This window comes from Sardina pilchardus, chromosome 11 (genome assembly GCF_963854185.1).
Source record: "Sardina pilchardus chromosome 11, fSarPil1.1, whole genome shotgun sequence".
In the NCBI taxonomy this organism is placed as follows: Eukaryota; Metazoa; Chordata; class Actinopteri; order Clupeiformes; family Clupeidae; genus Sardina; species Sardina pilchardus.
This window is the reverse complement of record NC_085004.1, coordinates 34323722-34340875: the sequence shown is the minus strand read 5'-3', so window position 1 is coordinate 34340875 and position 17154 is coordinate 34323722. Positions and strand designations below refer to the sequence as shown.

Genomic DNA, 17154 nt, shown 5'->3' with positions numbered 1-17154 from the left:
ACACCGGGGCACATGAAACTTACTTAGACTTTGTTTTGTCCCCGGGGGTCACTCCACCCCCGCGCATACATAACTACCTGAACCGTGGCACCGAGTATGACAAAATGTTTATGGTATGTTGGTCTCAAGAGCCTGCATCAACTTAGCTTATAACCAGTCATTTGTGATTGGCACCCCCATGGTAAAAATTGACAATGCAATGCAATATTGCTTTAATTGCCTTCAGATGAGATGTTATGAACTGCACCAAATTTCAAGTGTATGATTAACCTGACACCCTCTGGGAGTATGCCAAGTTTTGTGGAATTTCATCCATGTGGGGCTAATAAAATAAATGGCTTTATGTGTACATTCAGGACTGTATACCCATCGTCCTATAGATGGTGGTATTAAGCGAAGGGTTGCTCTGGGTGCTGGATGCTACGGTCATACACACACACACACACACACACACACACACACACACACACACACAAACATGCAGGAACACACACACACACACACACACACACACAGACAAGCACAGGCACATACACACACACACACACCAGCACACGTACATAAATAATTACATTACATAAATAATTAAATAAAAACACATGCACAAACACGCCCACACGCATGCACACACGCACACACACACCCTCACACACACACACACACACACACACACCTGTGGTGTGTGTGTGTGTGTGTGTGATGTACAATAGCCTGTGTGTGTGTGCGTTGGTGCGTTTCTGTGTGCCCGTGTGTGTGTTTGCATGTCTGTGTATGTGTGTATGTGCATGTTCTGTGTGTATTCTGTGTGTGTTTCTTTTTCTCTCTCTCTCTCTCTCTGTGTCTGTGTGCGTGTGTGTGTGTGTGTGTCTGTGTTATCTGTGCGTATTCTATTCAATTCAATTCAATTTTATTTATAGAGCGCCAAAACATTACACATGTCTCATGGCGCTTTACAGAGTGTTAAACCTTCAAAGAGAGCCCATGAGCAACAGGGGCAAGGAAAAACTCCCTAGAATTGGAGATACATATAGGAATAAACCTCAGACAGATCCACGACTCAAGGGCCCAACCCATCTGCCTAGGGTCAGTTACAGTAGAGTAAAGTCATTTGTAGTATCAGACAGGACAGAGAGAGAGGGAGGAGAGAGAGTTGAGAGAGACAGAGGGAGAGGGGAGAGAGTTGTACGGCATGACACATGAGAAGTCGATGACAGTGCTATGCTATAGCAGCATAACTAAGGCATGGTGGAGGGTAGTCAGCACCAGCACAGGTGTGGTCAGTAGCCACCATGGGAGGCATGACGGGAGCACCAGTCACACAAGCCCACAGCAGAGGTGGTCCGTTCCAATGAAACCCTGAAGTGGTTGCAGTTCCACACTGCACCATACAGATAGATAGATAGATAGATAGATAGATACTTTATTGATCCCCAAGGGGAAATTCAAGGTCCCAGCAGCTTAAGACACCACACACAACATACAGTACAATGTAAACAATGTGAACATACATACTATAGGAAGCACTAAAGAGATATGTTTTAAGTCTAGACTTAAAAATAGGGAGGGTGTCTGCTAAACGAATTGAGGGAGGAAGATTATTCCAGAGGAGAGGTGTGCGGTAACAAAAAGCTCTGCCTCCTACTGTAGTTTTTGAAATTCTTGGAGTTACAAGAAGTCCAGTATTTTGTAATCGTAAGGGTCTAGGTGGATTATATGGGACCAGAATATCTTTAATATATTCGGGTGCCCTGCCATTTATGGCTTTGTATGTTAGAAGTAGAATTTTGAAGTCAATGCGACTTTTAACAAGTAGCCAATGTAGAGATGCTAGGATGGGGGAAATATGTTCATATTGCTGCGTTTTGTATAAGCTGTAAGCTTTTTAGACAGGTATTATTGCAGCCGGCGTATAGTGCATTACAATAGTCTAGCCTAGAAGTGACAAAAGCGTGAATTAATTTTTCAGCGTCTGGTAAGGATAAGGACTTCCTTATCTTTGAGATGTTCCTTAAATGGAAAAATTAAGTTTTTGTGATCTGCTTTCTGTGACTATTGAGTAGAAGTTCTTGATCAATTATAACTCCTAGATTCTGTGTGTGTTCTCTCTTTCTCTATCTCTCTCTGTGGGTGTATCTGTGTGTGAGTGTGTGAGTGTGTGCGTGTGTGCCTGCGTGTGTGTGTGTGTGTGTGTGTGATCTATTGGAGTGACGGCAGAGAACAATGTTAATGTGTTTAGTGAACAAATACACATAGAGACACATAAAACACACACACAAACAGACAAGCAGACACACACACACACACACACACTCATAGACAGAGAAGCACTCATACACAAAAGCAAGCGCACACATGCACACACTCATTTACATAAAAGTAGGGGATGGAGTAGGCGATGGAAACAAAAGCGTGCTTGCTTGATATTTGCGGAGAGAATGTGCAGGACTGAGCGGCGGTAATATTATGTATCGCTTTGCGGTACATCTAGTTTTACTGGCTTTTCTGGATATAAGTTACTTTTGTTGTGTGTTAAATTAAATAAACAGTTTAAATACAGTGCCATTGTAGGTCAAAGGTCACCATTTTTGTGGTATCAGATGATCTCATGAATCTATGTACCATGTTTGATTATGATATGTTAAAGGATAGCTGAGAAATGGCCTTGCTTCCTGTTTTGCGGCCATGGCGTCGTATTTGGATGGATGTCACAGCCAAGCTGTTTTGATTTTTTTTTTTTTAAAAAGATGTTTGACACATTTGCTCAGCTTGGCCTGAAGATCATATGCCAAGTTGCATAAAGATTGGACAGAATATGTAGCCCCCTAGTGGTCACAGGTCCCCAGGATGATGTCATGAGTCTATATACCAAATTTGGTTGAGATATGTTAAAGGGTTGCTGAGAAATAGGCTTACTTCCTGTTTTGGCGACATCAAGGAAAAGTTTTATAGGCCGTCACAGCTAAAAGCCTTTGAAGAAGATGTTGAATGCATTCGTGTGTCATGGTCTAAATATAATCTGGGCAACATTTCGGAAAGATTAGACAACATTTGTGTCAAGAGAAGCCTTTTAAAGGTTTTTGATAAAAATCAAAGATGGCAGAAAATCCAATATGGCTGAAAAAGACATACAATTTACATTGAATTCGGCTTGGCCAAAGGGTTCCAGTGATACATTGTTAAAAATGGATGAACAGGTCAAAAGTTAATAAACATTCATGCCTGTTCAAATTTGACCTGTTGGTGGTGCTAGAGTTCTTCAGCTAGAGTTGCCTACACAGTACCACCACTTGAGCCCCAGTTACGGGTGGTCTGCTGTTAATTTATTACAATATTGGGGAGTTATTACATTATCAGGACCTGCGAAATGAAGCTGAACCTGATAATGTAATAACCTTCCATTAATGCAATACGTTATTACATTATCAGTAAAAAGTGTATTACATTGGGAAATGCACTTTATTACATTATCGGGAAGTTATTACATTATCAGGTATGATGCTTCCACTGTCACAAAACACCTAGGCTCAAACAGTAAGGGCATAGGAAGACTAACACAAACAGGTAACGTTTAAATAATAATCTTAATTTATTTACAAATCATTTACAGAATCAGTAAGTGAGAAGCAAGAAAAGGCTGTCTTCCTGCCTAAACTGAAACTCTAGGCCTGTCTGTCTTCCTCCCTAAACTGTGCTGTGTGTGATCCCTAATTCACAAATTGGGATAAATGCAGAGACTGAATTTCCCAGCTGACTGCATGCTAACCTACAAACTTTTAGGTCAAGAGGCCACTGTTTCCAGGGCCCTAACATCTGATTACACAGTCTAAATGAATGTAACTCACAATGAATGAATCAATGATTGGAATTGATTAATAATTGGAATGAATGAATGAATGAATGAATGAATGACTGTTGTAGCAACAGATCATTTCTGACATCATCATGATTTGAAGTTTCAGGTGGTTATAAACAAATTTCAAGTTTCTGTCTCTCCCTCATAAGTCCTTCAGTGATGTTGGCCACCAGCTGTCCCCAGAAGTTGAATCCTTTCTGCTCAAGGCCGGGGGCATGTTCCAGCCATAACTGCAGAGCACACAAAAAGCAGGATATATCATACACCGTAGCCTCAGACAATACCTGATACTGGAGAACAGTGACACAGCGCGTCAGTGTTCTTTAGATTCGTTGTCGGTACCTGATGCTAAGCTTATATAAATTATTTGCATGTAACATACTGTACAACACATTTAACTGTAAGTGTAACAAGGGCATTTACACTGAATGTCTACGAAGTGGGAAATTGCTGGCAATGTAATGTACTCCGTGAGAGTTCGCCGAACAGTTTCATCTGTATTACTTCTGCCATCCAAGTGGAATGGAGGATTTCTTTCTCGCTCACAGAAGTTGTGCAGTGCACAGCAAGTAAAAAAATAATGACATAATCTTCACAACAGTAATAGGCTAACAGCTGGTTACATATACAGTCTATGGCTAGTAACCATTAAAGTGTAACTTCACCCCATAACCCACTTCACATTTCTGAAAAAGTTTTCAAAATGGGCGAGATGTTCTGAAATTTGGAAGGGCGTGCAGCACTGCTGCAGCCAATCAACCATGGTGATTTCGTGTCAATCTGGGAATGAGTGCTGCAGACATGGCTTATCACCCCGCATTCACACTGTCTCCGTCCGTCAACGGATCTCATTCACTTTGCATGGGGCGGACTCGAAATGCATTGTGGGTCCGTCCGTCGCTTCAGCTCCGTTGCCTCCGTCAAGAAAGTTGAGAAATGTTCAACTTTTCAGGCAGCGACGGATCCGTCAGCCAATCAGACCACGTGTATGCAAATACACATACGGCAGATCCAACCTCCGTGATCCGTTGACGGACGGAGACAGTGTGTACACGGGGTCACAGATAGGCTAATCAGGGCAGCAGGTGTTGGGGCGTTTCATTCCTAATAGACCTCTGAAGTTCGCCTACAAAAAGGATCCAAAGCTGCCATCTTTGCCCATATGTGACCATTCACAGCGAAATCAGTCGTTTTGCGCACATCGTTATTTTGAGAAAATCAACAATAACAAACTTCCGGGTTAAAATGTTGAATTTCACGTTTTCGCATAATTCGGCGGTATACAGTCTACAGTTTCATATCGTGAACGCATTTCACTGAAAAACCTACGTTTTGACTGTTAACCCGGCGAAGATTCAACACATTTGCTGTCATTCCCGTTGTGCACGCGCCGCTTAAACAGGTGATTTCTCCTCTTCTGGCATATCATGACAGGAGAACCATGTCAACTTTGGATGCGGTTATCTTAGCGATAGTTTGTCTAATACCCTCGATATACATATCGTTGGAAAGCTTAGTTTATGGCCGTTCACGTGAGCACAATAACTTAATTTACTAAATTTTACCGAAACGACTGGTTCCGCTTTACAGGGTCACATATAAGGAGATCCGGGAGTTAATTGAAGCTAACTGCCTATGGCAAGTTGCATGGTAATTTAGCTCTGGGGTAGCAAAGATCAAAGTGTGCCGTCTTCACCTACCGAAGATCACAGTATCCACTAGACGGCAGTGGACAAAACTGTGTAGTGAAAAACGTCTTTATTTCCAATGTCATCATCCCCGTGAGAGTTTAACAGGTGCGATAATTGAAAATCCCCATGTTATTTTCCCATAGAAAAAATGTTAAGATACCGGATCTCCTTATTTGGGCAAAGATGGTGGCTTTTTTGTAGGCGAACTTCAGAGGTCTATTAGCCCTTTTCACGTGATGTCAGACGAAGCGTTGCTGGGTATCCTCCGGCATGTCCAGCCGCCAAATACTACAGAAGAAGAAGAAGAAGTATTCATGGGTTTCATCAGGTCCCTTTCCACAGGTGTATACAATCAAGCACCTTGATTATCAATGCAGACTGCATGGTGCTTGATTGTATTGACCCATCCCACTCACGTGACCTTAGTAAGAGCGGCTGCCATTTTGGACATGTAGTGGACTGAAGTTTGAATGCAATGGACGAGAAAACGTAAATGAAAAACGAGTAAAATAAAAATGCAGAAAACACCTTCACTGTCCAGCGATGTAGGGCATTTACAGGGTGAGCAGAGGGATCGTCCCTGGAGCCGGTGGTCGCCATGTTATTACAGCTAAGGTTTGTTTACATTCACATTTAACGAACTGCATGTCGCACACTGAAACAAGTTAGTATCAACCAGTGGCATTTTCTCCCGGGAGCTAAGGCCCTATCTTGTCCGACAATCACTATTGTAAATACAGGACTGTTTTGTGCATTCTTTCTTTGTGTGGAGATGTGTGAGGGAGGGAGAGAGAGAGACAGTGCGTGTCTTCAACTTCAACTATCAGTGTTGGACCAAATGCTTCAGACATGTAAGAGATAAGCAGTTTATCAACTATATTAACAGGTTTTATCAAGTCGACATGACCAAAATAAGCATATTTAAAGGTTGTTCTGAGCTAGCATAACATCGTATCATACGGTCTGCAATGGCTAATCACTCATACAATAAATTCGCTTTATCAGTCATACATTTTGTCTTTTTTTGTTGATTTTATATGAAAACAGATGTTCTTTGTTTAAGCCAGCAGTGTTTTGTGTTAAAATATGTTATAGGATTCACGATTTTAACACGGTTTTAGCACTGTTACAACCATGACGCTATACCGTTACAACTGCACCGCACTTTTTATGGCTGCGTCTAGGTTGTAACACAGGTACATGACACTGTTCAGTTAAATTATAAACGAACTATAAAATATTTTTAAAATTCTGTTTCAACTTTCATGGAGTATAGATGTATGACTCTGTGCTGGTCAAGTTTCACAGCTCTCAAGTCTATCGTCTTTGTGTAAAGCTAGTCTGAACTGAGAACGTAAAAAAGTGTTACGATTGTGCCGGTTCTCCCCCACTAGAATGGGCCAATGTTGAGTTTCGCAAATTACATGTCAAAGATATGTGTTGATAACTTTATTGTTACTTTGAGGCTACCAAAGGACGCTGTTGTTCTATTCCTTTCGATTATCCTTTTAATTGTTTCCGCGTGTTAGCCGTGGTAGACTGGTAGTTCATGTCCAAAATGGCACTTACTTTTGCTCTGACGTCACGTGGGATGGGTCAATACACCTGTGGAAAGGGACCTGATGAAACCACTGGGTGCCTCTCATGCAGCGTTTATACGTCCTCCCTCGATGCCTCGATCCTCACTGATCTACATAAAGAATGATGATGGGGGGGGGGGGACAATGGGATAGTTTATCCAGTGTAGTTATAGATCCGTGGGAACGCCCCTCAAGGATCGAGCATCGAGGATCGAGGAGGCATGTTGAGAGGCACCCCATGAATACTTCTTCTTCTTCTGTAGTATTTGGCGGCTGGACATGCCGGAGGATACCCAGCAACGCTTCGTCTGACATCACCGTGAAAAGGGCTAATTTGTAACGACCCGGTGACGTAGTCTCGGAAGAAAGCTGCAGGACTACATCAGCATTCCAATAGCACTTTGGACCAAAATGCCATGCCATGTTTCAACCTGTAGAGGGCACGGAGAGCTATATCTCCAATTCATGGGTTTCATCAGGTCCCTTTCCACAGGTGTATTAATCAAGCACCATGCAGTCTGCATTGATAATCAAGGTGCTTGTGATTATTATTCATGATAACTCATGAATACAAAATCATACGAAATGTTGCTTTTCTCGGGAAACACGATTTGTGTCAATATTAACCCTGGTAATAGTGTAGGTCACCACTTATGAATCAATCAACAGCTCAAAAAACATAGGCTATGGTGCAGTTACACTAACAGTATGGAATGAATTGATTAACTGGAAAACGTTGCATAGTTTACCTTTAAATGATTAATCGACATCGTGCCAGTGGCTTGGGCTGATGATAGCCTACTGTTTGAGCTGAACGAAAATAGAACCATTTCAACTAGGCCTACCTGTAAGTAATATGAGCATCAAAATCATAGAATTAGTCAGGTAGAACCCCAGGATAGGTGTGACATAAGGTACTAATGCAATTTTTTTGCATAAATTGATAGTTTAGGGTCGGCAATAGGCGGCCCGCGGGCCAGATGCGGCCCGCAAGCAAAGAACATCTGGCCCGCGAGATCTTTTGAACCAGAGAATGAAAAAAAAAAAAAACACTTTTTAAAAATCGGACTGCCAGTCTCAAACATGCTCTTTATTTTGAAACGTAACTTTCCAGAACAGAAGAATTTCAATCAATCTAAATGCTTAGCTATTTGTTTCATCTGAATACGAGTGAAGAAGCACGCAGCGAGGTGCAGCGTGACCGCACGACATGCAAAAACAAATGAAGGCGACAGCGCTGGTTCTCAAATTCCAAGCTAGTCCCTAAAACGCTTGTTGTCATTCAAACAACGGACATAAGCTTATGGTGATAATTAAAACACGACTTCTTTTAAACAGGCCTGACATCAAACAGGCAATTTACGCACATAGAACTGTGAAAAGTAAAACACGAGTTTCAAACACGTGCGTGTTAGGAACGCAACCTTTAAATCAGAGAGGGTTAAAGCGGAGCATGCTTAGTTTCGTGGTGCCGTCTTGTACTCTTTGCATGCAGAGACACCTAGTTGTTACAAATCAGGCATGTGGGCTTTGCATTAATAAAATTAGGGAGGATGAAGGCATAGTTCTCTGTCCATTCATCATTAAAGATCCTGTTTTCGCTGTTAACTTGTCTCTTCAGATTTTTTGATAGTGCCATTTTTTTACAGCTAACAGCAACGCGTGGAAATGTTTTTCTGGTGTTTTCTAGTGCCCTATATGTGGAGAGTATCGCCAACTCAAATCATGGGCGCCATCTTTACGACCAGAAGTGACGTCACGTACGTTCGTCTCAATGATGGTCAATAGGGCGAATATGACATGTTGAAACAAATAGCTTAACATCGTCATAAACAAGCCTATAAATGTTATAATATGCATCACTATTCATTAAGATGTAAATGCTGTTGCAAATACGCTGCATTATACATTTTGAAAAAATTAGCAAAGACCAGATAAATAGTGATAAACGTTGCCTAGTTGGAGCCAGCTAGCTCTGAAAACGCCTACGAGGCGAACTTCGTTTATCCAATTTCTTACAGCAGTTAAATATTAGTCTGAGGAAACAACTTGAAATAAAGCAGTAAGAGAAAGCTGAAAGCTTCATTTTGGTGAAATAAGCCTGTTTAGGGCACAATGAATAACATCTTACCTTACTTAAGCCAGCGATCCCTATATGTTGCAGCAACTCTTTGAATCACTGTTAGATTTGACGTCTGACCTCCAGATTCAGGCATACAATGTATTTCGACCGTGCATGAGGCAAGACTAAAATATGCTATTTATTTTCTTTTTTATCAATAAGTATGTTGTTTCAATAGACTCTGGGACAGTAAAAGAAAATAGTTTTAATTGAACACATGTTATTTAAAAAATATATTATTATCATAAAGTTAGGCTATTATTATATAAAGTTATTATTATTACAAAAGCTACATGGAGGTCACCATTAGTTTGACCTCAAACTTTTCCGTTAAATAATAACTTACCCTTATGCACAAAACCTGCCAGACAATAATCACATTTTTCCCACTGCCATCACTCAATCTATTGGTAGGTGCCTTATGTATATTGTGGTGCTCTATAGTATGCATCTTCTGACTGCATACTACTGTATGTCTAATTGTTCCAACAGCTAATGCCAGTCAAATTCCTTGTAGATATACTTGGTCAATACAAGCTCATTCTGATACTAAAACACACAAACTTGCTAGGTTTTCAAAAATATTTTTCAATAAAATATATTTCCATTTATTATAATCAAATTAAATAATCAAAGACAACAATTTCTGACTTGTGTAACAAACATTTACAAGACCATCAGAATCTAGGCCTATATGAAATGCAATATAAGCATGAGGGATGAGGATGAGAGATCTCCATGTACTCTTTTCGGGTGTCACATTGTTGTCCTCCACCAAGTCCATCCCTTCATGGTCCTTTACATGGCCTGATTAGATGACATGGAGTTGATCAGCTGTCTGCGGTGTCCTCCCCTCAGACCAATTGTACCTTTGTTCTCGTCCTGCATGTAAAATAATGAAACTCTTGTCATTAAATGGGTAGATGTACATAAAAATACCACTATTTCTACCACTGTAGTAAGGACTGCTCTTCTAAAAAATCTGAAATGTGCACAGGTTGTCATTAAATGTGTATGCTTCTACACCACACTCGTTATCTGTCGCGCACCCTCTCACACACACCCACAAAACATGGGACACAAAGGGAGCAGACCGTGAATCTCCTCTTCTCAGCCTCAGACTTGGATAATACAAGGCAGTACCATTTAACACCACACACGCTACATCCTCCTAATAATTTTACTAATGACATCATAGCAAAGTGTACCTGAGAAACTGCAACTAAGTGCCTTAATTAACCAAAAATATAAACATAATAATGTTAATGGTAGAACACGATGAAGAAAGGAAGCTGTTGTTTATCTTGACTTAAATTGATCCAGCTGAGGAAAGCACTTGTTCTTTGGAAGGAATTTCAATTTGTCTGAATGCAATATTGACACCGATCACATACCCTGTCTGTGTATAGTGTATTGTGCACACTGTGGTGGAGACTTGGGTCCATGTTGGGTCCATGTTGACTGGGCTGATTTGGTGATGAGGGGTGTCAGGCATCAGGGGAAAGGTGCTGAAGCAAGGAGCAGCAGCAGTAGCCTACAGGATCTTGAGGATGTTGAGGCGACGGGGCAGGGACCTTGAATCAGCAGACAGCTGTATCCTCTTACTTCACCAGCCACTGACTCTTCTCTACCTACATCTAAAATAACAAAAAAGACAAAGAGGAAGCATAATATTTACTATATTGCTTTGTTTTATAATACAGACATTCATCACCTTAAACCATGATTCAATAAAGCATGGCACACTCACTAGAGGGCTGACAGATTGACAGATTGAAGTATAGCCTACACAACCAGTGTAGAGCTGAAGTCTGTATTGACACCACTTAATAATTCGTGATTAGCACACCACCTACCAAGTTTGACAGATAGCTAGCAAACCATATCTTCAAACTATGCTGTGTATTTCAACAGATTTATTTGGACAATACTGTGCCTATGCTACTGGTAAAGTTTATAACAACGTTGATAGAAAGACTAGCTAACTTGCAAACTGCAATTATCCGACCAGCTATTTCAGTCAAGCAGGAGGACATTCTTAAAATAGGCAAACAAGACGTTGTCTTATTTTGCTCGACAAGAAAGAAAATGCAAAACTAACAAGTTTATCAATGATTACAGATCGCTATGTTACCTGCTAAGCAGCTGTAGCACTATTAGTAAACACACACGACACAGCACTACGTACTGGCTGCTTATCTTAATAGCCACTTTAGTGCTTCAAAAACGCAAAAATGCAAGGAAATTAAGACCATAAATGATAACAGTAGGAGATGAAAAACCTTATTTACCAGAGTTGTTCCAACCGTTTTCCTTTTAGACAAGGTTAAGACGAACGATGTATGATGTATTCGCTGCTCCTCCAGAAGTGGCATCTCTCCGGGTAGTTAGAAACAAAATCCGTGCTGCAAATGTCTTAACGAGTCTTATCACTAAAAATGCTTATGACGTAAACGTTATAATGTTAACGTTATCAGAAAAGTGTCCAGTGAGAAAATGGGTCGCTGTATGGTGAAGATATTAAGACTTAATGCCAACGATACTCAAACACTGCCATCTGAAAGCATTAGAAAGCATTCTAGTCAAAAGTACTTTTGGTAGTAAAAATGGCGTCCATAAAACACGTGACCACCTCTGAACCAATCCTTGGCAGAACTGCTCTGAACATTCCAAACACAGTTGGCGCAGAGCCCCTTTAGGGAGAGCCGGTGTTACCAGATATACCGTTTCTGAGATTCTGAGTTTCTATGGGTGGAGTTTAGCGTGAATATTTATAAACGGAGGTTGTCGTGCGCGCGCGCCTAGAGACCCAGTCATGGAGCGTAATTCAAAGGAAACTAGGAATGTTGGCAGAGAGAAGTTAGAAGACAACAGCATGCTTTAATCTGTTTTTGAATGTTGTTATGGGGTTGTGTGCTAAAACATGACCGTTTCGACGATCACTGGTGGTATAGTAGTTAGATTAGCCAATGCAATTTCGCGTATGTTGTGTTCTTGTGTATCCTAGTCTACAGCCTATCAAATTGTCATTTACGTTCACTTGTTTATGTAACGTAATATGTCGTGGGACATCGTGGGCTACCTTATATCGCTGTTGTCTTTAAAGTGTCAGTAGGCTTCACCATCTGTTTTGTGTGATGTTCCAAGTGAGTTTCAAGCCTTTGATATGCATGCTGGCCTACACAAACATGCTAGCCTAGTTAAAAAGAAAGAAAGACTTGTGCTGTAGGCTACAATAGGCTATATTGGTACAATAACTTCAGTAATAAAACTTGTTTTGTACAATCATGTTGTTATTGTTAGGGGAGCAGTATTCTTCAATATTCCCCTATTTTTGAATTGTCCCTTGGGGATCAATATAATAGGCTATATCTATATCTATCTATCTATCTATCTATCTATCTATCTATCTATGACCATGCACTCATATTGGTTATGTTAAGTAAAGATAGGCCTTACTGCCTGCTGAAAACATGTTTACCAGCACTCACCAAGACACCACTCCACTCTTTCAAGCGATAAATGAATTTCTCCATGGGCGTTATTTCTCCAAATCCTTGTCTGTCCTTGTGTGTTTATTGCCAGACAGGCTGTAGCCATGCTGTATGCTATGAATTTACATGTTTGACCTTACCAGACCAAGAACTGCTGTTCCACTATTCCTTATGAATATTTGGCTAACTTGGCTAGACTGTCTTACAATGTAACATTAGAATTGTTAGTTGCGCACTGAAAAGTATAAACATTTGATAGACAGGGCACCCAATTTCTGAAAGCTGATTACCCATATATTTTATTTTTGAAATATATATCATTATCCTTGCACACATAGGCTTTGGTATGATGAAATAGTTTTTTAAGCATAGAACTTTCCATTAACTTTTATTGAGTTAATAGGCCTATTGATGTTAAGCCCATGTGTCTTGAAGATATACAATGTGATAATGTGCTATCCTATTTTCCCAAGTCTGCACACAAACACAATATGGGCAAGGAACACGAATGGAAACATAACAGGCTTGTTTATTAGACTTGTGTTAGTGGGTCAATCTGATGCCAAGTCACTGTCACCACAGAAGCACACAGGCTGGGCTACAATCAAAACGATTTAAAAAAAAAAAAATGTAGCCTAGGCTAGGACTACCATCACAGCATAGCCTACCGAGGTGTAGGCCACAATAGCCAATATTCTACATAGTCAAGCAACGTCAGATAGCCTAGCCTACTACCCACTGATTTTGTCTGACATGACGTTTTGCTTGAGTGGCTGCAACACATTCAGAACATCGAGGTTAATTGCATAATTTCCTCGACCACGAAATGGTCATGACATGTTTCCTTCTTAACCCAAGACAACATCCAAAAACGTGTTAAATCACAGTAGTCTTTTAACGTCTCTGCCAACATTTTCAGTTTCCTTTGATTCACGCTTCAGTATTCCATGTTTAGGGGCGTGCCGCGTGCATGGGCCACAATCTCCGTTCATAAATATTCACGCTAAACTCCACCCATGGAAACTCAGAATCTCAGAAACGGTATATCTGGTAACACCGGTCCACTTCCTATTAACTCCATTGTACCGGATTGTTCCTGCAATCTGTTGAAATTCCGCTAGGGACGTTGCCGAGCAAGTGATAAATGAATTGTGGTCTATAGGGCTAAGCGGCTAGAACTCGTTTTTTTCACAGTTGACAACTTCATTTCTTAATGTACATTGTCGTAGTAGCTACCTGAGTATAGGTTTTCCACTGGAAATGAAATAAAAAGTCACTCATGTCCTTTCTGCTTTTCATAGGATGGGCCGTTTTCCCTGTAACATGCTAGCATTTAGCTCATGGATGCTCGCGACACTCGCGACCGATTACGACCGTCGTGAAGCTGAACCTTCTTTTAGGTCTATGGCCGTAAAGTGGTTCGCTTGTGTCACGTGACATGAAAACTTTGAAAGGGTTTTTAGGAATAACAACACATATTGAAAATTTTATTGGTCAGCTGATTGTCAAGTCAAGTTATCCTGCATCGCATGCATTAATGCAATTTTAGGAGAAAAAAATATATAACGACAAATGTGGTACTGGGGGGTTCAGCTCCATTGCTACCCATTCATTCATCACTTGCTCGCGATCGCCCTCTAGTTGCAGTACCATGCGGAAGTATTTCGCTAGTGGTCCTTCTCCCCTTATTAGACATTCTCTGGTTGGCGATACTCTCCACATATAGGGCACTAGTGTTTTCAGGCATATAGCGCCCCCAATGACCAGTCGACAAATTTAACCTACATCAGCCTGCTTGAATGTCTCTGCTCTGACATTTCAAGAGCGCCTATCATTTTTACCTCCTCCGATATTAATTAATTAAATTAGCAATTGTTTTGGTTGTGAACTTGTGGCCCGCTATGTAATGGCTTGGCAAATATCTGGCCCGAGTATTTGGGTCACATAGGCTATGCACCCATGAACACGTGCATTCATACAATTGTGTCAACATACATGGTGATATATGATAATGAGCTTTATTGGCTGGCCCAACACTAACAGAAAAACACTGCCTCAAAAGGCTATTTTGTAGGCTAGTTGAAAGTTTTAAATGTGCAAAAACAAACTAGCCTACATTTGTAGGATATACAATGTAAAGTATAGTCACAACAATGGTAAACCAAAAATAATAAAAAATAAAACCTAATTGCACAAAATGAGACATTTTTAAAGTTGAAAAGTTGTCCAATGGCTGATACTTTTCAGTCCTCCTAAACTGCCTGCTTTGCATTGTTCTCAACCGAGATGAAAACATGGAAATTACGTTTCAATTCGTCAGTGAACTTGCACTTGCGTTTCGGCATGGCTGAAGATGCCGGATAGTTTTGCGCGTTGCCAGTGGTAAACAAGGAAGTGTGCGCTGATGAGGTGAATAACCAATTAAATGTTTAGGCCGAGAATATCGACCAATGACGGTAGCTCTAAGGTCAGGCTCTACACTTCAATGCAAAGCGAACTGTAGGGGAAGGGCGTGATTACTATGATGAAAGAGAGAGCGATGCAAATTCGGTGAAAACACGTTAGGCTAGAATAAAAAAATCCCGGACGATTCTGAAATTCCGCCCGGACACATTTTTAGGTTTCAAAAAGAGGACATGTCCGGGAAAAAGAGGACGTCTGGTCACCCTAGTTTATTGCGTGATGCCTTCGGGCTCAAGGACTCCGTACACAGATAGAGCGTTCTGATTGGCTAGGCTGAACTCGAGCCTGGCGCAGGCTTGTCCTCAACGGTGCGACCCTAGACCATCCCGCTAGGCAAAAATATTTTTGGCCGCTAGGGTGCGTCTAGATTTCTAGGCTAGCACCCTTGAGCATTTTCCTTAAAATGACATCATCTGCCACACCCCTTTTTGATCATAGAAACTCGTCTAAATATACATTAACATATAAACCCATCATGTATGGTATCAAATTAAAGCTCTTCTCATGCCGGAATCAGCTTTGACCATTAAAAAGATGAAAAAAAAAGAGTTTTTAATGACATAATCTGCCACGCCCCCTTTTGTTGACCATAAAAAAAGAACTAGACTCACATTACTGTATAAAACCCATCATGTATGGTATCAAATGAAAGCTCTTCTCAAACACAAAACAATGATGTCAATTTAAAAAATGCTAAAAATGATCCCTCCAGAGAACATAATAACTGTAAAATCTGGTACGGTCACACCGCTGAAATGGTAGGCTGAGCAACAAATTGTATCAACCCGCACCAATTAATCAAATAGACAAAGTTAATACTTTATCATAGATTTCTGAAAGCAACTAAATTATATCAAGAACATGTTGCCAGGCTGGTCTTGTACACATCACAAACATCAAATGTCTCGTCCAAAGAACATTCATTCAATCAGACATTTCTCCCTCGCTGTCATCAGTATCCTCCACTGAAAGTCGAATTTTTATTTGCACACTGCTCATCACCTTTGCAATGGATCCCTGAAGCAGACGACCACCTTGTGACCCAAAGAGAGAGCCATTAAGAGACCAGGAAGGGCAGTACATCTGCTACACATGTGGAGAGTCCGGTCACACCAGTCAACAGTCATGGCCAAGTCACCCGGCAAAGACATGCTCCAGGAGAGGCAGACAGTGCACAGAATACTCCACCAGAGAGCGAACCAAGGCCCCCTGGTTAATCGATGGTCAGGAGTGGGCTGGCAGACTGACCAGTTCCTGAAACAAAATGCATTTGGTCACTGCTGGACTGTTGACCTGATGATCTCTGGAGTGAAGACAAGCTGCCTTTGGGACACTGGGTTTGAGGTCACCACCATCAAAGAGTCTCACTTTAGAGAACACTTTGGGGAGGAACAGCTAAAGTCCACCCATTGGGTGGAGCCAATGGACTGAACATGCTGGTCCTTGGTTGTCTTGAAGCAGATGTCGAGTGTTTTGGAACCACTCTTTAGCGGCGGTGCATCTTCATACTGAGAGACACCCATCTGGATGTTGCAAAGATGTAAACATGGGCTCCCTGGCATTATGGGGATGAACATCATCAAAGATCTAGTGACCTCTCTGCCGGGTGTGGATGCAAAGAGGATTAAAATGCTGCTCCACCAGAGGCAAGTGTCCGTCGTTTGTTGGCAGTGTTGACAGTGAGAAGGTGATTGAAGGCTGGTGCCTTCAACAGTGGAATGCCATTCCTGGTGGAAGCCACTCCAAAGATCAGCATCCAGAAGGGGCTTCTGGTTGCCAACACACTCGGAAAGGCAGCAGGTGGAAAAGTCCCTGTCAGGGTTATGAACACCAGTGAGAAGGCCATAAAACTAATGCCCAGGGCCAGGGTAGCTGTGGTGTCCAAGTCACAGAAGATCTGTCCAAAAGAGGCGGTGGGGTTTGATGCATGTTGAACAGTGTTCACGCTACC

General features: G+C 41.3%; 1 long non-coding RNA gene across 1 annotated transcript; it reads right to left on the bottom strand.

The window, feature by feature from the left end:
- Positions 1-9423: 9423 nt before the first annotated feature.
- LOC134096092 (uncharacterized) lies at positions 9424-11886 on the bottom strand. The gene is made up of 3 exons (XR_009940692.1): positions 11538-11886; positions 10641-10883; positions 9424-10128 (listed from the first exon to the last, which is right to left on the bottom strand). It is a non-coding gene; the product is annotated as an uncharacterized LOC134096092 (long non-coding RNA).
- Positions 11887-17154: the final 5268 nt, after the last annotated feature.